The sequence below is a fragment of the Bubalus kerabau genome, chromosome 9, assembly GCF_029407905.1.
Source record: "Bubalus kerabau isolate K-KA32 ecotype Philippines breed swamp buffalo chromosome 9, PCC_UOA_SB_1v2, whole genome shotgun sequence".
In the NCBI taxonomy this organism is placed as follows: Eukaryota; Metazoa; Chordata; class Mammalia; order Artiodactyla; family Bovidae; genus Bubalus; species Bubalus kerabau.
In genome coordinates this window covers 77,403,523-77,426,030 of record NC_073632.1, presented here as the reverse complement: position 1 = coordinate 77,426,030, position 22,508 = coordinate 77,403,523, and the positions used below count along the sequence as shown (strand labels likewise).

At 39.8% G+C, this 22,508-nt stretch overlaps 1 long non-coding RNA gene across 1 annotated transcript; it reads right to left on the bottom strand.

Moving 5' to 3' along the window:
- Nucleotides 1–1,466: 1,466 nt before the first annotated feature.
- Nucleotides 1,467–18,192, bottom strand: LOC129620019 (uncharacterized). Its single transcript, XR_008698341.1, has 3 exons — nt 18,103–18,192; nt 17,800–18,004; nt 1,467–1,625 (listed from the first exon to the last, which is right to left on the bottom strand). It is a non-coding gene; the product is annotated as an uncharacterized LOC129620019 (long non-coding RNA).
- Nucleotides 18,193–22,508: the final 4,316 nt, after the last annotated feature.

Here is a 22,508-nt window from a genome sequence, read left to right as displayed (position 1 = left end):
TCTAGCTTTTGTAAATAAGAAAATTGCCACAATAAATGCTCTTTAATGTATACATTTATATTCAATTTTTTTCTACTTTATATATTGTCAGAAGTATACACAGCTATGTTAAAGATATATGCATTTTCAACTTTAATAAAAATGCCAGATAATTTTGTACAAATTATGGCAATTTACAGTCATACCAACAATGTATCTGAGTTCCTCATACCCTAGCTAACATTTGATATTATCATTTTTAATTTTGGAATCTAATGGTTAAGCCGGATAGCTTGCTTTTGTTTCAGTTTGTATTTCCCAGATGACAAAGGTCCACATATTCATTGGACATTTTCCCTTTCTTTTCTGTGGACTATCCTTAGGCCATTTTTCTATTGGATTGTTTATAAGCTGCTTGCACATTTGCTAGAAGCTCTTTGAAATACAATCCTTTGCTATGTTTATTGCAAGCATCTTTCCCACACTGTTGACTTTTGACTTCTTTGGTGTTTTCTTTTGCCATACTGAAGCTTTTAATTTCTATGTAGAAAAACTCTGTCAAATTTTATTATTCTCTTTTCTAAGGAGTTTACCCCCCAAACAATCTCCACCCCAATAGTACCGAGACCTCTGCATTATGTGGCCTTTACAGCTGCAGTTTCCTATGACATCTTTCAGAACCAGCCTCCGGTTTCGGGTTTCTTCCCTCAACCTTTTCCGTGTGGTCTCGTGCTCTGCTCTGTTCTCTAAATCACTCTGGGTTTTATGTGGAGGAGGGGTTGTTTCTTTTCCCTGTGTTTTTGTTTTGTCTTTTGTTTAAAGAAAATGTGTTCTGTCAAAGAAGAAAACAATATGGAAATATTACTTACACATGTATACCTGTGGCGGATTCATTTTGATATTTGGCAAAACTAATACAGTTATGTAAAGTTTAAAAATAAAATTAAAAAAAATAAATAAATAAATAAAAAAAAAAAAAAAAAAAAGATACTTTCAATTTATAAAAGGGCTAGAGAAAGAAAGTGCATAGTGCTAGGAGGACAAATACAAGTGAACCAGGGTTCCATCACATGTCACCTTCTGCCACGCACACCTGCTACTACACGTCAAAGCTTTACAGCATGGGGCTTCCCTAGCAGTCCAGAGATTAGAACTCTGTGATTCCACCACCAGGGGCCGGGTTCAGTCCTTGACTGGGGAAATAAGATCACACAAACTGAGCAGCTTGGCCAAAAATACCCAAACAAAACAGGAAAAAAAGAGAGAACCAAACAAAAAACCACTTTATAGCATTCCTATACATCCTGGGCCCTAAAGTCCTTACAATAAAGAACAGGCACAGATGGCATTTCTCAAAGAGGACCACAACCATATCTCTCATCTCATGTGTTTCCTAGAACCTTGTTGCTCCCCCACCAAGAGGTGGGGTTTAATTCCCCTCCTATTGCATCTAGGGAGATTTGTGACTTACTTGTAACCAACATCACATAGCAGATGCAATTCTGCTGGCTTTCCAAGGTTGAGTCATAAAAGGTGTCATAGAATCTGCCTTTTTGGCTGAAACACTCACTCTTGAAGGTGGGATACACATCCTTGAGGTCTTCAGTCATTCAGTTGCCCTGAGGCCACGGTGCAGTGAGGAAGGCCTGCAGAAGACTGCGTATATACAAAAAGAGAGAGAGATGCTCTGTCAGTCCCCAGCTGCTCCAGACCTCCCCTGCCCCAGCCACTGTCTGACTGATCCACATGGGAGACCCCGAGCCAGACTCAACCAGCTGAGCCCTTCCTGAATGCCTGTTCTACAGACACAAAGAGTCATAAGAAAATGTTTATTGTTGTCTTAAGCCTCTAGGTGTTGGGATGGTTTGATACACAGTCATAAATAATTAGAATGGCACACTAGATAGTGGCAACCCTGGGAATGTGGGTGTCCATGAATTGACATCTATTAAATACCCCTTGCCTAATTATAGGTGAAATTTTAGGCATCTGTAAGTAGGATTTTTTTAAACACAGAACTTTTTATAGGTTCCTTAAGTCACTTAGTGATTGTTTTTTTTCTAATTCTTGGATATAATGCTGGCTCTGCCACCTTTCCAGAAAAGCATTCCCTGCATTATCACCGTGTCTCCTCCTCTATTAAAAAAAATCATAAGAAATCTGCGTGGTAAAGAGCTAGAACTGAGTGCTGGGGCTGCAAGGAACAGTCTACACATTTTCTTCTGGTTCCTATTAGTCTTTCACTCCAAGTGCCCAGGTAAAAACCCTTTCAGCAAGAGCCTAGGGGTTGTCTGTGCTACATAAGCCCCCTCAAAGGTATGAAGGAGAGTTAATATCTGTACACATCTTTCCATAATCTTAGAGACATTCAAAATAGTGATGGCATCCATGCTTATTTTTTACTTTTTGGCTCCCAACTGCCTTTCTTCCCTCCTTCCCCTACACAACCCCGTCTCCAAGGTAACCCATGTTAACCACTTTACATGTATCCATGTATCCTACCATTTTTTGTTGTTGTTTCATTTTTGGTCACTTGGCTTGCCAGATCTTAGTTCCCTGACCAGGGATCGAACTCAGGGCTCCAGCAGTGGAAGCACTAAGTCCTAACCACTTGACTGCCAGGGAATTCCCTCCTGCCATATTTTAATCTGAGCTTAATTAGTGTTACACAGCCAGAGGGGCATCACAAGCATTACCACATGGAAAGCTAATGCGTGTAGTCTTGTTAACCACGTAGACTGTTGTTAGCTGCCACACAGCTCAGAGCCAGCTCCAGTACCTCCATGCATTATACCTGGATCCCACTCCCACTGCTTTTCTCTCCCTTCCCACAGAGCTTGTTTCACTTCACATCATTTGAAGCCAAGACATTGCTACTTATGTTTTCATCTGTCCAACCCTCTTTCTTCCCTTTTGCCACATTCTCCCTAGCAATGTTTACTGATGTTCTTTATATTTCTTCCCAAGGAATTTTGGCAGTCACACAGGTAAAGATTGGGCACATGCAGGAACTCGAGACTAACTGTTGGCAAACGCCCTTATCCTTCTTGATTTGAAACAAAGACTGTGCCTTGCTTGATGGGTTCGCTGACCTCTCCCTTCAGTAAATGCTTTGCTGCTGCTTCCGTGTCCGATACACATTCCAGAAGGCAAGTTGGAAGAACACTATTAGTTTTCCGGCTGTCATTGTTCTATTGTCACCATAGCGACAGATGTGATGTGAAATCAGCTGCTTTATTGAGAAAACAGTGTAGGTTGAAAGCTGGCCTTGGGGATGTTGCAAAGAACATGAGATTCAATTCTGATATATTATCTTGTGGATTTTCTTTTCTATATTAGTTTTTCTTTGAAATATACTTTATTGCAAGGCAATAATATAAAAGTTCAAAGGGTCATTTTCTAAATTTGTTCAGTGGTTACTTAATTCCAATAGTATAAGAACAGGTCTTGGTGGACGCCTTGAGAACAAAATCAAATATGTGCAAATTCAAAGAACTTCAGAGCAGCCAAAGAAACCATAATGGTTAATGTGTTGTGTACTGAAAGCTGAGGTGATTTCACTCTTCTGAACATTAAAATCTATTCCTGGACTAAAATTAGAAGTGAAAAACACATACTTTTGAAATCTGGCACCTTTTGGATTAACTATTGAAAATTAGAATCCTGATTCAGTGTAAATAAGATATTCAGAATCCAAATGGCTGCTGATAAATCAACTAAATAATGGCACTATCAACCTTTGAATTCACCCAAATTTACATACATACCCAGGAGACAATAGTACAATGGGGGTCAAAAGAGAGGAGTAAGAAACTCATGTTATGTATAATATCATGTATGCAACGAGTTGCCAGTCCAGGTTCGATGCACGATACTGGATGCTTGGGGCTGGTGCACTGGGACGACCCAGAGGGATGGTATGGGGAGGGAGGAGTGAGGAGGGTTCAGGATGGGGAACACATGTATACCTGTGGCGGATTCATTTCGATATTTGGCAAAACTAATACAATATTGTAAAGTTTAAAAATAAAATAAAATTTAAAAAATAAATAAATAAAAAATTAAATTAAATTAAAAAAAAAAAGAAACTCATGTTATCATCGCCAGTTTGTGCCAACAGGGAATTCTGGAGGCGTGTTACCTACAAAGCATGTTTCTGCAAGTGACTAGAGTGTATCATTTGCTGAATAAGCAATCAAGGTCAGAGGGACTTTAAAGCAGATTTGATTTCTAAGACATGAAAAAATCATGATCTTTTGCATGAAATTCCCCAGGAAGGATTCAGCTATAAGACAAAGAAGTTTATGCCTTCTGGAAACCTTAGGAATTAGAGTCAAATGATTCAACAGTTAGACACAAAGTGTAGTTTCCATGTCCAGTCATGTCATTTCAACCACAAATTAGAATTTAGGTAAATTGCCAAGAAAATTTATGAATTCTCCAAAAATTATGGATAGCAAGTAGAGTACTCATACTATCAGCCTGTTTCCTTGATGCTAAATAGCATCATGTATGGCCATTAGTAAAGACAACATTTTAAATTAGGAAATTAGAAAACTGTGAAAATCAAAGAATGAGATCTAATGAATCTTGAGGAAAGGCAAGACTACATTTATGTATTTATGAATCTAAATCTGACTAAGGAGACTTTCTGGGAAGATAGGCACTAGTACCAAAAACCTGAGTTCAAATCTTGAGTCTGCTTCCTACTAGCTATGGGGTTGTTTTCATCTATAACATCCACCTCTCGATGCATTGTGAGGATTAAATGGGAGGAGGCATGAAAAGAGCTTAATTCAACTCCTGGGACACAGAACTGTTATTATTGCTATTGTTGGCATCCAGCTGTACAGTCCACCCCAAAATTTTAACAGCTTTTTTCAAACGTTAGGAGTTTATAGATAATAATCAATATAGATTTTAAAGCTCACTTTATTAGTGTTTGTTTTGAACTAGTATGAAAGATACACTTATTGTGCTTCACACTGATGCCAAATAAGGCCTGAAATGTATATTTTACATTGTCTGGTATTTCTGGATTAGAAATTGTTGTAGAAAATATTTGTGTTCAATCTGAAAAGAGTTTCCCTAGAGAGGCTGCAGTAATCTGAGAGATATCAGAATAAAATAGACATTGAAGCACTAAGAGGAAAAGAAATTGGAAATAAGCCCATGTGCATAAAATACTTATTTGCATGATAAATATTAACCCTACATTTGTAGGATGATGTTGAAAGAAGATAAATGTCAATTTATTTGGAGACGAAGTTGCCTAGGATTTAAATCAACAAGTTAATATCATTGGTAAATGCTCCTTCAGCAATCTGAGGCAAAAGAAGAGTAATTAGGAAATAATGAAGAATTATACAATTATACTACATTTGTCTAACCTAATGAAATTGACAGATAACTATTTACCTCTGAAATTGGTTTCTGAGAAATGAAAAGAACACAGGGAACATGTATAAAAATTAAATTAGCTTTGGTTAAGAGCTTTTCAAAAGGTACTTTTATTCAGAAAGTTCAGGTACTTCTATCCTGAGCCTTGTTATTTCAGAACCACAATTTGTATCTGAAGTAACAGGGACACCAAGCAGGATCCTGTGGGGTCCTCTGGGGTAAAAAAGCCCCTCTGTGTCCTCCATTTCTTTTTTGTAGAAAAGGCTGTAGTCTCCTAGGTATTCCCTGAGTTCCAAAGAGCAAATTCAAGGAGTTACTAACTAGGGAAGTGAGGGAAGACGACAAAAGTCCATCTAGTTAAAACTATGGTTTTCCCAGTAGTCATGTGTGGATGTGAGAGTTGGACTATAAAGAAAGCTGAACACTGAAGAATTGATGCTTTTGAACTGTGGTGCTGGAGAAGACTCTTGAGAGTTCATTGGACTGCAAGGAGATCAAACCAGTCAATTCTAAAGGAAATCAGTCCTGAATATTCACTGGAAGGACTGATGCTGAAGCTGAAACTCTAATACTTTGGCCACCTGATGCAAAGAACTGACTCACTAGAAAAGACCCTGATGCTGGGAAAGATTGAGGAGAAAGTAGTAGGAGAAGGGGGTGACAGAGGATGAGATGATTGTCCATTACTGATGAGATGGACATGAGTTTGAGCAAGCTCCAGGAATTGGTGATGGACAGGGAGGCCTGGTGTGCTACAGTCCACGGGGTCGCAGAGAGTCGAACACAACTGAGCAACTGAACTGAACTGAAGTGAGGGAAGGCAGAAACAAAGGAAAAGCAATTAAGCAAGAAAAGTAGTAACAGTTCAGCAATAAAACAGAATCCTTGTTCTTCCTCAAGAGATATACTAACAATCTGACACATGTCTGAGTGGTTCTGAAGGAACTAAGCCCTCCACCCAGGTGGAGGTTAGTGACTATGTGACCCCAGATTGATTGGAAACAGAAGGTTGATGATTGAGTTTCCTGAAACACCACACTTTATCTCACCAACAGCTAACCAGAAGAGAGCCATGCACGCCACAGCCCTCACCCTAGATGTTGCCTTTAAAAACCCTTCCCTGGGACTTCCCTAGTGGTCCAGTGATTGAGAATCCACCTTCCAATGCAGGGGACACAGGTTCAATCCCTGGTCTGGGAAGATTCTATGTGCCACGGGGCAACTAAGCCCATGTGCCACAACCACCGATCCTGAGTCTGTGCCCTGCAACGAGAGAAGCCATGGCAATGAGAAGCCCAAGCACCACTAGAGAGCGGCTCCAGCTCGCTGCAACTAGAGAAAGCCCATGCACAGCAACAAAGACCCAGCACAGCCGATGAATAAGTAAACACATTAAAAAAAAAAAAAAGTTCTCTGAAAGCCATCGGAGAGTTTGGATCTTTTACCCATGAGCTGCCTGTTCTCTTTGCTGAGCCCTGCACTAAACACAGTACTTTCCTTCACCACAACCCAGTGTCAATAAATTGGCTTTGCTGCTCAGCAAGTGGGCAGACCCAAGTTCAGTTGGTAACAACATGATTTGGAAACAAATCAGACCTTTCAAACATTACTGTTTTCTAAAGACTAACCTGAATGTCCTCTGGATCAAACCCTCCACTCATAAGAAAACATCTTTGGCATTTTCTTCTGAGTGTCACATCAGATCTGGAAAGACTGAAGGGGAAATATTCAGGGAAGAGCCTGGAGGTGCAGGTCTATCTCCAGTTCTTGTTACCCAAGATGCTTCATTGTCTCCATGGGTCACAGGCAGGGACACTCCCTCCCCTGCCAGTACTGACCTGGAGTGCTGTCTGAGACTCCCAAGGACTCTTGACCACACCCTCTGTGCCACAGTCCTCTTCTCTATCACCCCACCCTAAAAAGTACCACTTAACTTCCATTTTCCATCCTTCACACGTGTTTCCTCTGTGATAGAAAGGCAGTAAATTGTAAGGCAACCCTGAAATTATGTGATTTTCCAGCTGTCTAGGGTTAGGTTAAATTTGATGTCTGATGTGGAGAAAACATACTCAGTCACTTGTTTTGACCTCTTTCACAGACACAAAGCCTGCTCTTACCTAATCCTAGGACAAATGATTCTATTTCTAACATCCGTGGGTACAAACATTATATATGATCCCATTCAGAAAAAGCCTTTAGGAATCTGGGTTGGCCCAGTATCTTCTCTAAAGCATCTCTTCATGTGGCTCTCCTACTCTTCTGTCTCTGGGTAGTACTATGATAGCAATATCCCAGAGGACCCCAGACTGTGGAAGTTCCAGGGTTTCTCTGGGTCCCCAGGGCCTGTCATGCCTGTGGTGTTATCCCTACCCAAGTGCTGGGCTAGAATACTGGGCTGGTCTTAGTGAGTACAGAAGAAAGGGGTGACACATTAGGCAGATTCCTATGAATGGTGAACTTCAAAGAAAATAGATTTCCTCAAGGAAATCAGATAGAGAAGCTTAGAGAAAATCATTGTTCATGGATTCCCCTGATGGCACAGCGGTTAAGACTGCACTTCTAATGAAGGGATGCAGAGGGTGTGGATTTGATCCCTGGGTGGGAAACTAAGATCCCACATGTTGTGTGGCATGGCCAAAAAAAAAAAAACCCACCTCATTATTCTGTGTTTCCTTTTCTTCAGTTGAAATGTTTTTCATGGGAATTTAGATATGCAGAGTATTTAGAGTTGCGGAGACTAAGAATTCTACAGCTCACTGCATGTTTACACATGGACCCCATCTGTTCATTGCATTAAAGCCACACCCAGGCATCCTAAAACTATATTCTAAAGTAGGCAGAAATCTTGACCCTTTAAACTCTCTTTGTTATTTGAGCTTTACTCTGGATTCAATTTTAATTTCTGACCAGACGTGTATTTTTGTCTTGAAAATGTCTCAGTTTAGAAATAAATTTTTAGTATCCCAGACCTGAGGTCTGGCCCTTTGAACAAAGAGGATATTCTTGAACAAATTTGCAAGAAAGCATTTCTTACAACACCCAAAACACCTGTGCCAAAGTGGCTTGGCTCATTAGGGAAAATTTCTGGTAAACATCCCCCAACATCTGGATATTCAAGCACTGAGGTTAATGAATTCGGTGACCCTTTGGTTGTTGTTCACCTTAATGGTTATGAAAGCCTGGAACATGTTTAAGAATCAGAAGGAGCTAAGTGCTTTTAGCGGAAATTCAGAAAACACCCCAAAGAAGAATAACACGCAGTTCCTAGAACAGCATAAGAGGGGCACAGGTCTGATATCAGGTTAGGCATTCAGTGAGATGGGAGCACAGCCCCCTGGAATCACTGATTTTTCAGTCATCCCCTGCTTACCTCCTCCTCTTTTCTCTGCCTGGTTTCCACCTCCCTGGGGCAAAAATACTGGGGCAAAGGCTTCCTAGTCTACCATCAGACTTTTAGGTTTGTCCAAGTTTGAGCATTATCAATGAGTTTACACTAATTAATATATATATTTTCATCCCAACTTGAGATCACTCTGGGCCTAAATGAAAATGGAAAGCTATGAGGTGTTCAAGATAGTGTCAATGCTTTCACTCTTATTAGATAGTCTTTGCCAACAAAAAGGAAATGCATTTCACTTCTTTCCAAAAGCACTGAATTCTCCTCCCTGCTCTGTCTCTCCCTCTTCTCTTAGTTCTTTGAACCCTAAACAGACTTCCAGAAGCCCACTCTCTGTCTGGATTTTGTGACATCTCTCACTGACTATTAAAATAACTATATAAAGCACTGAAAGATTGTAAAACTGAGAGTAGTAACAGCTGTGTTATAGGACTTTTCCTCATAGTGAACTTTCAGTTCAGTTCAGCTCAGTTTAGTCGCTCAGTCGTGTCCGACTCTTTGCAACCCCATGAATTGCAGCACGCCAGGCCTCCCTGTCCATCACCAACTCCCAGAGTCCACTCAAACTCACGTCCATCGAGTCGGTGATGCCATCCAGCCATCTCATCCTCTGTTGTCCCCTTATCCTCTTGCCCCCAATCCCTCCCAGCATCAGAGTCTTTTCCAATGAGTCAACTCTTCACATGAGGTGGCCAAAGTACTGGAGTTTCAGCTTTAGCATCATTCCTTCCAAAGAACACCCAGGGCTGATCTACTTCAGAATGGACTGGTTGGATCTCCTAGCAGTCCAAGGGACTCTCAAGAGTCTTCTCCAACACCACAGTTCAAAAGCATCAATTCTTCGGCACTCAGCCTTCTTCACAGTGCACCTTTCACATCCATACATGACCACTGGAAAAACCATAGCCTTGGCTAGACGGATCTTTGTTGGCAAAGTAATGTCTCTGCTTTTGAATATGCTATCTAGGTTGGTCATAACTTTCCTTCCAAGGAGTAAGCGTCTTTTAATTTCGTGGCTGCAATCACCATCTGCAGTGATTTTGGAGCCCAGAAAAATAAAGTCAGCCACTGTTTTCCCATCTATTTCCCACGAAGTGATGGGACCAGATGCCATGATCTTAGTTTTCTGAATGTTGAGCTTTAAGCCAACTTTTTCACTCTCCTCTTTCACTTTCATTAAGAGGCTTTTTAGTTCCTCTTCACTTTCTGCCATAAGGGTGGTGTCATCTGCATATCTGAGGTTATTGATATTTCTCCTGGCAATCTTGATTCCAGCTTGTGCTTCTTCCAGCCCAGCGTTTCTCATGAGGTATTCTAGTGAACTTTAGGAAATCACAAATCAAGAGAATTTACATTTTTAATGCTTTGAAAATAGAATTAAGTTTTTGATGGATAAGATAAAGGAAATTGCCATGTTATACACAGTTCAAAACATGTACTGACTAAAAAAATTTTTTAAGTTCACCTAGTTTTTCTTTATTACATAACTCAGGAAATGTTTTAATTTTCATTATAAAAATAGATTATGGTTTTATGAAAGAAAAGATATTCCTGAAATTTAGGTGTTCTCTGGGTAACTTATATGCAGAGTACATCATGAGAAATGCTGGGCTGGAAGAAGCACAAGCTGGAATCAAGATTGCCGGGAGAAATATCAATAACTTCAGATATGCTGATGACACCACCCTTATGGCAGAAAGTGAAGAGGAACTAAAAAGCCTCTTGATAAAAGTGAAAGAGGACAGTGAAAAAGTTGGCTTAAAGCTCAACATTCAGAAAACTAAGATCATGGCATCTGGTCCCATCACTTCGTGGGAAATAGATGGGGAAACAGTGGCTGACTTTATTTTGGGGGGCTCCAAAATCACTGCAGATGGTGACTCAGCCATGAAATTAAAAGACGCTTACTCCTTGGAAGGAAAGTTACGGCCAACCTAGACAGCATATTCAAAAGCAGAGACATTCCCTTTGCCAACAAAGGTCCGTCTAGTCAAGGCTATGGTTTTTCCAGTGGTCATGTATGGATGTGAAAGGTGGACTGTGAAGAAAGCTGAGAGCCAAATAAGTGATGCTTTTAAACTGTGGTGTTGGAAAAGACTCTTGAGAGTCCCTTGGACTTCAAGGAAATCCAACCAGTCCATTCTGAAGATCAGTCCTGGGATTTCTTTGGAAGGAATGATGCTAAAGCTGAAACTCCAGTACTTTGGCCACCTCATGTGAAGAGTTGACTCATTGGAAAAGACTCTGATGCTGGGAGGGATTGGGGGCTGGAGGATAAGGGGACAACAGAGGATGAGATGGCTGGATGGCATCACCGACTCGATGGACGTGAGTTTGAGTAAACTCCAGGAGTTGGTGATGGACAGGGAGGCCTGGCGTGCTGCAATTCATGGGGTTGCAAAGAGTTGAACATGACTGAGTGACTGAACTGGAACTGGAACTGGGTTATTTATTTGTGCCAGGCCATAGTTAAGTATGAAAATGTTAGTTGTTCAATCGTGTCCAACTCTTTGTGACCCCATTGATTATAGACTGCCAGGACCCACTGTCCATGGGATTCTACAGGCAAGAATACTGGAGTGGGTGGCCATTTCCTTCTTCAGGGCATCATCCTGACCCAGGGATCAAGTCAGGGTCTTCTGCATTGCAGGCAAATTCTTTACTATCTGAGCCACCAGGGAAGCCAGGCCATGATTAGGTGTTCCAGAACTGGAAAGTCATCCCAGCATATTAATTAAATCAGTTAGAAAATAAATATTGCCAACCCTACTCAGGTTGAGTCAGAAATAATACAATCTTCATTTAATATGTAATACATGGGAGTGGGGGAGGAATGGATTAGGAGTTTGGGATTAGCAGATGCAAACTTTTATTCATAGAATGGATAAACAACAAGGTCATACTATATAGCACAGGGAACTATATTCAATATCCTGTGATAAATCATAATAGAAAAGAATATGAAAATGTATATACACAAATATATATATATATTTGTATAACTACATTATAAATCAACTATAGGGCTCCCAGGTGGCTCAATGGTAAAGAATTCACCTGTCAATGCAGAAGATGCAGGAAGCACAAGTTAGGTCCCTGGGTTGGGAAGGAAAATCGCAACCCACTCCAGTACCCTTGCCTGGAAAATCCCATGGATAGAGGAGCCTGGCAGGCTACAGTCCATAAGATCACAAACAGCACACATGCACACAAATCAACTACACTACAATCAAATAAATTTCTTAAACAATATATAGTTCAGCAAATTATCTATCCCCAACTCTAAGTTCTGTCCTTCTCAAAATTTTTGTTATATTTTTTCATCAATTTCTCCTTTTTTATTACATGTATGAGTCATTCCTATCGGGAATCATTAGGGGGAAAGGAAATCTGAAGAATGAAAATGTATTCTCATGTTTGGTGGAGGTATAAACTACTACAAAATTTCTGGAGGGCAACTGAGCAGTGTCTAACAAATGTCTTTAAAATGATAATTTTGACAGAGAAATTTCATTTGTACAGTTATATTTCAACAAAATGCAAAGGCTTAGCCACAGAATATTTAATACAGCTTTTTTTTTCTTAAAAGGAAACATATTAGCAGCAACATCAGCATCCTACAGCAGGAGAATATATTGAGTAAACTAGCTGTAGTTCACACAACAGGATAATATACAATCATTCAAAAATTATAGTACAAATGGTTACTGTTAGAGAATGACTTTCAAAAGGTTTTAAAAAATGAACATGTCAAAGTTTTAGTTAACTCATTACTTAACAAGGGAAAAGTAAGATATTAAAACTGGACCAAAGGGCATTTAAGAAGGTAGGCATTTATGGGCAATTTAACAAAGATTTGGGTAAGAGGCAGATTAGAAACAAAATTAGTTAATATTTATTGACTGTGCCAAAGCCTTTGACTGTGTGGATCACAATAAACTGTGGAAAATTCTTCAAGAAATGGGAATACCAGACCACCTGACCTGCCTCTTGAGAAATCTGTATGCAGGTCAGGAAGCAACAGTTAGAACTGGACATGGAACAACAGACTGGTTCCAAATAGGAAAAGGAGTACGTCAAGGCTCTATACTGTCACCCTGCTTATTTAACTTATATGCAGAGTACATTATGAGAAACGCTGGGCTGGAGGAAACACAAGCTGGAATCAAGATTGCCGGGAGAAATATCAATAACCTCAGATATGCAGGTGACACCACCTTTATGGCAGAAACTTAAGAAGAACTAAAGAGCCTCTTGATGAAAGTGAAAGAGGAGAGTGAAAAAGTTGGCTTAAAGCTCAACATTCAGGAAACTAGGATCATGGCATCCGGTCCCATCACTTCATGGGAAATAGATGGGGAAACAGTGGAAACAGTGGCTGACTTTATTTTTCTGGGCTCCAAAATCACTGCAGATGGTGATTGCAGCCACGAAATTAAAAGACGCTTACTCCTTGGAAGGAAAGTCACGACCAACCTAGACAGCGTATTAAAAAGCAGAGTCAGTACTTTGCCAACAAAGGTCCATCTAGTCAAGGCTATGTTTTTTCCAGTGGTCATGTATGGATGTGAGAGTTGGACTGTAAAGAAAGCTGAGTGCCAAAGAATTGATGCTTTTGAACTGTGGTATTGGAGAAGACTCTTGAGAGTCCCTTGGACTGCAAGGAGATCCAACCAGTCCATCCTAAAGGAGATCAATCCTGGGTGTTCATTGGAAGGACTGATGCTGAAGATGAAACTCAAATACTTTGGCCACCTGATGCGAAGAGCTGAGTGATTGGAAAAGACCCTGATGCTGGGAAAGATTGAGGGCAGGAGGAGAAGGGGACGACAGAGGATGAGATGGTTGGATGGCATCACCTAGTCAATGGACATGAGTTTGGGTGAACTCCGGCAGTTGGTGATGGACAGGGAGGCCTGGCATACTGCAGTTCATGGGGTCGCAAAGAATCGGACACGACAGAGTGACTGAATTGAACTGAACTGAAGAGGACAATAAACCATAACCTTTGGGATCATCACTGTCCCCACACCCCCAGGCCACCAATCCAATAGAAATCTCAAGTTACATCTCAACACAAATCTACAAGTTAATCTCTGCCAGTACAAAGTGTAAAATAGTCTACTCAGGCAATAGGAAATCAAACGTGCAATTCCAGCAATACCTTGGAAAAACACCACTGATCTCTTTTACATATTTCTAAGTTTTAGATAATTTTTCTGGTACTACCTCTAGGGCTGTCATATGAATTGCACATGTTAATACATGCTAAGGACATACTCTGGCACAGAATAATCATTACCAATCGTTATCATCATCAAGCTGTACTTTTGGACTTTTGTTCATTTTTTAAAAATAGTAGTAGTACCAGCATAGTTGCTTAGCCGTGTCTGACGCTTTGCGACCCTGTGGACTGTAGCCTGCCAGGCTCCTCTTCCGTAGGATTCTCCAGGCAAGAATACTGGAGTGGGTTTACTTATAAAAAAAAAACAGCGACAAAGTGAATGACAGAATAGAAGTTTTCTAACGGAACCATATCCTGAATTGCAGGCAGATTCTTTACCGTCCGAGCCACCAGAGAAGCCCTATGATTTATTGGAAGCTGAGAAAGGCATCACAGACCCAAGTCTTAGAAATAAGAGAGGGCATTAAAGCATTCTTAAGTGCTATATTACTCTATTTGTATTTAGAACACTGTTGACTTGGGGGGTGGGGATCAACAACTTCAAGTGACAAAATTTAAAGGTCTTGAACATTTGGACCAAGATTGAGGCAAACCAGGCAGTGGGAGGCAGGATTCTAAGAGCTTTTTAGAATGCATATTATCAGCAGCAAAGCCAATGAATTTGAAAGCAGCTCAAGGGGGGATAATGAATAAGTTTCTCCTATTAGAAAGGGTAAATGGAAATTAATTTTACAATGCCCATAATTACTCTTTTAAGACATAAAATGTTACTTTAACTTGCTGCATTTAACATGTCACTACTATTATGTTGCTTTAATAACTTTACAGCATATCATAACAGCTTTCATGGTTTCACCTGCCACCTCAATTTTCCCAACTCTGCTTTCCTATAAAGGCTTAGGTTCCTTAGAGTCACAAATTCTTACATCACAATGATTTCAAGAATCATCATGGTTTGGCAAATCTCATTTGTACTTCAGGGTCTGTGCAAGAGATCATAGCCTCAAGAACTCTATTTTCCAATTTCAATTATAAACATTAATTGAAAAAAATAATCTTCACAGAGGGTTGGCTAAAGGTTGTGCTGTGTTGTGCTTAGTCGTGTCCAACTGCAACCCCATGGACTGCAGCCTGCCAGGCTCCTCTGTCCATGGGGATTCTCCAGCAAGAATACTGGAGTGGGTTGCCAAGCCCTCCTCCATGGGATCTTCCCAAACCAGGGATCAAACCCAGGTCTCCTGCACTGCAGGCAGATTCTTTATGTCTGAGCCACCAGGGAAGCCCAAGAATACTGGGGTGGGTAACCTATCTCTTCTCCAGGGGATCTTTCCGACCCAGGAAATTCAACTGGGGTCTCCTGCCTTGTAGGTGGAGTCTTTACCAGCTGAGGTACCAGGGAAGATCAGCTAAAGGTTAGGAAAGCTATTTACTCCAATTGCTCTGATGTTAGCAAAATAGACTAAGAATCTGATCAGAGTTTGCGACCTTCTCCCTAGAAAGAGTCCACGTAAGTCCATCCACATAACATTTTGTATATGATTCCAGGAGGGTTACTCAGGCACTGAAGTCCCTCAGTGGGTTAGTTGAGCTTATGTTAAGAACTACTCTTTTAGTTTTGTTTGCTTAATCTTTTATTATAGAAAATTTCAAACACTCACAAGAGTAGAAAAGAATAGATGGAATAGTTTAATGAACTTCTTTGTTCATATCACTCAACACCAACAGCTAATCCTCCCAGGCCAGTTCTGTGTTCCTTCTCTCTTAATCTGTCTTTAAATCATCTAGACCATCAGATAACCATATATTTCAGATATATTACTGGCCCTTCCACTGCTTTCACCATACAGCCACTAGGCATGAGTATAACTTAGGAAAACCTTCATGAATACCTAAAATGACATCTAGAAAAAATTTGCGTTTGTACTTCTTACAAATTCTTGTTGTGGAAGTTACCCACACCTTACCACTCCACCCCTCCCCAGAGCTCAATACTAGGACAATCTGCATTTTTCTTAAACTACTTCTTTGGGATTAGTTTATCAATACTAAAAAATACAATTATTTTATCAATACTAAAAAGATACAATTATTTTATCAATACTATGAACAATACTTAGTTCTTTGGTGGATATTTCAAATATTGGTTGCAATTGTAAGTGACGCTTCCTTTTTATTATATTAAAATTCATATCTGACATAAAGGTTGATTTTTGGTGTGATTATCATGCATTCTGTCATTTCATTGAACTGTAAAATTAATTCCTGGAATTTTTATGTCAAGTCTTTTGAGTTGTCTATGTATAAAAATGTACAATAAGTGTGTTATAATGTCATCCAAAAATAATAATGTTGAGACTTCCTTTCTAATTATTAGTCCAGTTTCATATCTTATAACATTGACCTGAAATTCTAGAATATTATTAAATAATAATTTTGATAAAGGATCATCTATTTTTTTTATTTTAAAGGGAATGTTTTTGAGTTTCACTTAAATAGGCTTTACTTCATTGATTTCACATTGATATGCTTTGTCACATTTTAAAAAATGTGCCTTTCATTTTCACTTTACAAAGATTTGCTTTACTTTATTTAAATGGTAAAAATGAGGGGGTTCTCTCAAATACTTATTTGACCTACTTTGAGATAAACATATTTCATTCCTAATTATTCATGTTATGTTATTTCAGAAAGCTTCCTCATATTAGATTTAACTCTCAATGTATTCCTAGAATAAATCCCATTATATGTGGTAGGTTATTACTGTACAAGCTACTAAATTCTATTTGATCTTTTGTTTGTAATTTTTTGTATACATGTGTGTGTATGAGATTCATCTATACAATCATATCTGTATCTATTTGATATTGGGGTTGTGCTTATCTTATAAAAATAAAGTAATGTTTAATCTTTTTCTCTATTCCAAATTCCTTTCTAGAGTATAGGAATTAACTGATCCTTAAAAGTAGTAAGCAGTACACCAATAAATCAATTCAAGTTTAAAGTCTTTGGAAGAATATGATAGCTTTCCCAATTTATTCCACATTCATGTTTTGTGAAATTTTTGAAAAATCTTAATAAGTGGTTTTACTTTCTAACTTATTTTGGTTTTTGTTAAAATGTAAAGACTTAAACTATGCCCTTAAAATGGGTGAATTTTATAGTATATAAATTATACTTCAATTTAAAAAGTGAATTGGGGTCGGGGAGGAGGAGCATAGAAGGAGAAATCAGAACTCTTTTGGATTTCCTAATGCTTAAAAAATATTTAAGCCTTTACACTTAAATGCAGTTTGTTGGTGTTCAATGATATTTTATTTTTCTTCTGTGGTTGCAAGAATAGACAACTTGGAAGGTTGTTGTTTAAAATAGTTATAATAAATGTTTTCATATGAATCCAATGCTATATTGTGCTATGATAATGAAAGCAACATAGAGACTGGGATATATGGGTGGCCAAACTTCAACAGTCACTTGTTAATTATTGTAGCATGGAAAAAATCCTAAATTCAGTGCCAATTCCTGGAGCTAATCCTTTTGAGTCTCTGCTATGGTGTATTATATTAAAATCTATGGTACATGGTAAGTATTCAGTGATTGTAGAGTCTATTCGTTTATTCACATAATTCTGGTGTTATATTGAGGAAGGTATTTTCAAAATATTCAGAAGGCTATCGAAGGAAACGGAAAAACCAATTGATCTCTTTGGAAAAGGCAGTGTGAATCACTCAGAAAAGAGTACCATCCTAACTTATTCCTTCCACTGCTGATGCCAAATCTGGAAAAAGAGAGTTGATGACTAGATTGGACAGACAGCAGAATTCTGAGTAAAAGTAATTACATTAGCTATGTGCCTGGTGCAGGATTTCTTATCTAGTCCCTGCTCAATCTAATAGCATCCAAGCCTCAGCCACGATTTAAAGTGTCACTGGAGAGAGTTAACAGAACATGTGGAAGACCTTTGAAGCCTTCTGAGGACTGGTCGGAAATGACTGTCAGCATCACCCAGTCACGGAGGAACTCCTGCTGCCAATTAAGTCTGGTACCTGAATCATTATAGAAAGTATATACTTAGAGTTATATTTTATAACTTTGAGTTATCATCAAATAAGATTACCTAGTTCACTGAAGAGTCTTTTTATACCTTAGTACAAGGTATAAGATATTTGGCTTGTTGCTGTTGTTCAGTCACCTAGTAACGTCCAACTCTTTGCAACCCCATGGCCTGCAGCACACCAGGCTTCCCTGTCCTTAACCATCTCATGGAGCTTGCCCAAGCTCATATCCATTGAATCGATGATGCCGTCCAACCATCTCATCCTCTGTCACCCTCTTCTCCTTCTGCCTTCAATCTTTCCTAGCATCAGGGTCTTTTCAAACAGATTCAGCTAGATTTGAGAATAACATGAATTGAGATAAAAATTATTGGCTCAAGGCTATGGGCAAGCAGGGCCCCACAGAGATCTGTCTCCACAGGTAGCAGGAACGAGAATCATTGGGAAAAGGAAAATAAGAGAGGGTGAATAGAAAAGGAGCATCTGGTAGAAATGGGAAAAGCTGTAGAACAACAATCTTTACAACTCAGTACACCTTCAACTCATCACAGGACACAATCCCTGGGTTTGAGACTGGATAATCAATATCCATATTTTACTATAAAGCCTACTGCCAACTTTCGGTTTATAGAGTTTTGGTCTCCAAATTAGTGGAGTCTAGTACCTAACAAAGCATTATATGTTCTCAGAAGGCAAGCTACATTAACAAGGATCCAGCTTCTCGGGGTATCACATGGATATTTCCCAACACTCCTTTCAGTGCTACACACTCAGTGGGGCTCTGGCATAATCTCAGAGCTCTCCATTGGTTTGGTCAGTCATGTAGACTGTGCATGCAAGTTGATCACTCTGGCATCCAGGGAACATATTTCTTCAGGAATCCACTATGAAAACCTCAAAACCCCACCCCTCCCATGATCTGCCCAGGGTTTAATATACAAGAGTGTGCCATTTGCTGCTGCTAAGTCGCTTCAGTCGTGTCCGACTCTGTGCGACCCCATAGACGGCAGCCCACCAGGCTTCCCCGTCCCTCGGATTCTCCAGGCAAGAACACTGGAGTGGGTTGCCATTTCCTTCTCCGATGCATGAAAGTGCCATTTACCTAAGGCCAAATCTACATGTGCTCCACATCCCGCACCTCAACTGTACCTCAACTAGCACTTCTCACCTGGGCCTCAACTAGTATCTCAACTGGTGAGAATCCCCTTCCTTCTCTCTCCTATGTCTTCAACCTCTGCCTCTTCACTCTGTCTTTTCTCATTAAAAACAAAAAAGAACATCAACCAATTTCATCCCCATCTAGTTCCCTCTTTCATAACCAAACTTCTCAAAACGGTGCCCATTCTCATCACATCCATCGCTTCATCTGCTGTACGACCCTCCACCTGCTCTTCTGTGGCTGCTGTCTCACCACTCCTCCAAAAAGAGAAGCTCACTGGAGCTCAGCAATGTTGTTAAACCCCAACGTCAGTTTTAGACTGCATTTTACAAGTCCTGTCAGCTGTGGTCAGTCTCTCAGCCACATCCTCCATGCCCCTGCCCTCACTCTTCACATCCTAATCACAGAGGCTGCCTTTTTTTTCCAAATCTAGATTCCATACTTGCTGTCCTCCCTTGTGGCTCAACTGGTAAAGAATCCACCTGCAAAGTGGGAGACCTGTGTTTGATCCCTAGGTAGGGAAGCTCCCCTGGAGAAGGGAAAGGCTACACATGCCAGTATTCTTGCCTGGAAAATTCCGTGGACAGAGAAGCCTGGTGGTCTATAGTACGTGGAGTTGCAAAAGTCAGATATGACTTACAGAGACTAAACAACAGCAGCAGAAGAAGCTGTTATTCTAGCAGTCTTTCTTTGAGCAACTTTATTGTTCACAACTCTCCAATTTCTGCAAACCTACCACTGTAATCACTCATGAAATCTGAGAAAAATTAGTCTTTGAGAATCAAAAAGAGAATAGCAGTTATACATGGAAGCATAAAGTCAAAATCCCTAGAGACTATCTAGAAATACAACCCTCACCCCACACAAACGTGACAGGTCAGCTGTGGGGAATACTGAAGTCTGGAAAGGTTAACTGGATTCTATAATGTCTAATAGATACTGGGTGGCAGAGTTTAAGACAGATGGTCCACCCGGGCTGAATACCAGCACAAACATTGCATATGCAGTTGCTTTATGTTCCCTTTGACCACTTTGATTAAAAATTTGATCAAACTTCAATTCTGTATGGAAATGGAATCCCAAATATGGAATCTGCCAGGTGTCATCCATGAAACAAGATCCAGACAAGAGATCTAAATCTGGCTTTTTGATATCATTTATTGTAACTTTTTCATCTCAAGGTTTTGCTACTAAGCTGAGCAGCATCAATTTATTTCCAGGTTTGCAGCCATGAGCTTTCATTCTGCTTTTGCTTCACGTTGCTCTCTGTGTGACCTTAGGCATATCACCACAGTGTTCCTTCACCCGTTCGTTCTTTCACTCATTCGCTCACTTAACAGCCCTCTCTTGAGCACTTTGCATTTGCAGGACGCTGTGTTGGGTGCTGTGGATGAAGTAACGATGCAGGAGATGTTGTCTAGTCCTCAACAAACTTGGAAAACAAATGAGGGAGGAAAAAGCAATTTGCATGTGTGTGTGCGCTCAGTCACTCAGTCATATCTGTCTCTTTGTAACCCCACAGACTGTAGCCCTTCAGGCTCCCCTGTCCATGGAATTTGCCAGGCAAGAACACTGGAGTGGGTTGCCATTTTCTACTCCAGGGGATCTTCCTGCCCTAGGGATTGAACCCAGGTATCTTGCATCTCCTGCATTGGCAGGTGGATTCTTTACCACTGCACCGCCTGGGAAGCCATTTGCATATGCGTGGTCGCTCAGTCATGTCCAATTTCTCTGTTCAAGGGATTTTCCAGGCAAGAATACTGGAGTGGGTTGCCATTTCCTCCTCCAGGGGATCTTCCTGACCTAGGGATTGAAACTGAATTTGCTGTATCTCCTGCATTCCAGGCAGATTCTTTACCCACTGTGCAATCAGGGAAACCCACTATTTGCATATATCAGGATGTCAATAAGCATATAATCCAAAGATTTGCCAGAAAAGAGTGAGACAGAAAAGAGAGAAATCCTAAGAAAGAAGGGAAAGCTACTCTGAAATTTCTTCATCCTGGATGAGTGGTTATTCTCAAAGACTAGGTCATGAGACCTAAGAGTGATTAATAAGGTTCTTGACTATGATATAACAGAAAGAGCAAGAGACAAAGATGGAGTTTCAGGGCTGCTGCACACTTATTTGGCATCCTTTAGGCCAGTCAGCCTCATACAGCTTCAGTTTCTTCTTCCATCAAACATGGTTAACAGCACTGTAACCTATTTTACCAGTTTGCTGCAATTTATATAAAGTCTTCTTTACATTCTAATGACCACATACCCTGCTTTTCCATAGGATATTGTTAGAACCAGATTCCAGATAGCCTGCTAACTACAGGTCAGGGACCACTCCTACAAGATTTTTAGGCTGAGATTCAGGAGAGTATAATTAGTTTTTTACTTACTATCTATGAGGCCCTATATAAGGCACTAGAGTCTATGAGCCTCTGTCTTCATGTCTATAAATTAAAAGTAATGATACTTATGTTACTAGATTCATAGGGTTGACATGAGAATCAAGAAAAGTACTATGTTTTAGATGCCTTAAAATGGTATGAAACTGTTAAATATTAAGGAACAGAAAGAAACTTGTCTGTTCTTCAAATGAGAAATATTTTAATTCTAGATCTACTCATTTTCCCTACAATGCCAGTACCCTGGGATAGCACTATTCACATTTTGATGGTCATCCTTTCACGAGTCTCTTTATGTCTATAAAGCCCCTGTACATTCACATACCCCTCTACACACACACACACACACAATATATCACGTTTAACAATATATGGCTTTAAAAAAACATGGTCACCTTCTCTACAAATTGACCCCCTCCTCACAAATTGATCCCCTCCCCAATGTACTTTCAACAGTCAACTCAAGTTGTGTCTCCTCTCTTGAGCTCCTCCTAAACACTGCCTCTACAAGGCAGAATTTCTCCTTAGCCTGAGACTATGTTGATGCCACCATCATGGTACTCAATGCTTTATGGTACTTCCTTCCTTTCAAGCTGTTTTATCCCTACTTCATATCCCTGACACTTAACATAGCACTTGATACACTGTAGATAATAAATAATCAAGGAATTATTGAGGGACTAAATAGATGAATGAACAAATGAGTGAACTGTTACCCAGGATGTACAGGAATTTTTTTTATTATTCCTTTATAAATTAGAAGGCAAGTCATAAAATTATTTTTATTATCTATGTCCCAATTATATAGAGAGATTTCACTAAGCATATATAATTTTAAATTATCTATATTATCAAATATATATAATTGGGAAACCTCAATAATATATTTTGTTGTTGTTTAATCACTAAGTTGTGTCTGACTCTTTTGCAATCCCGT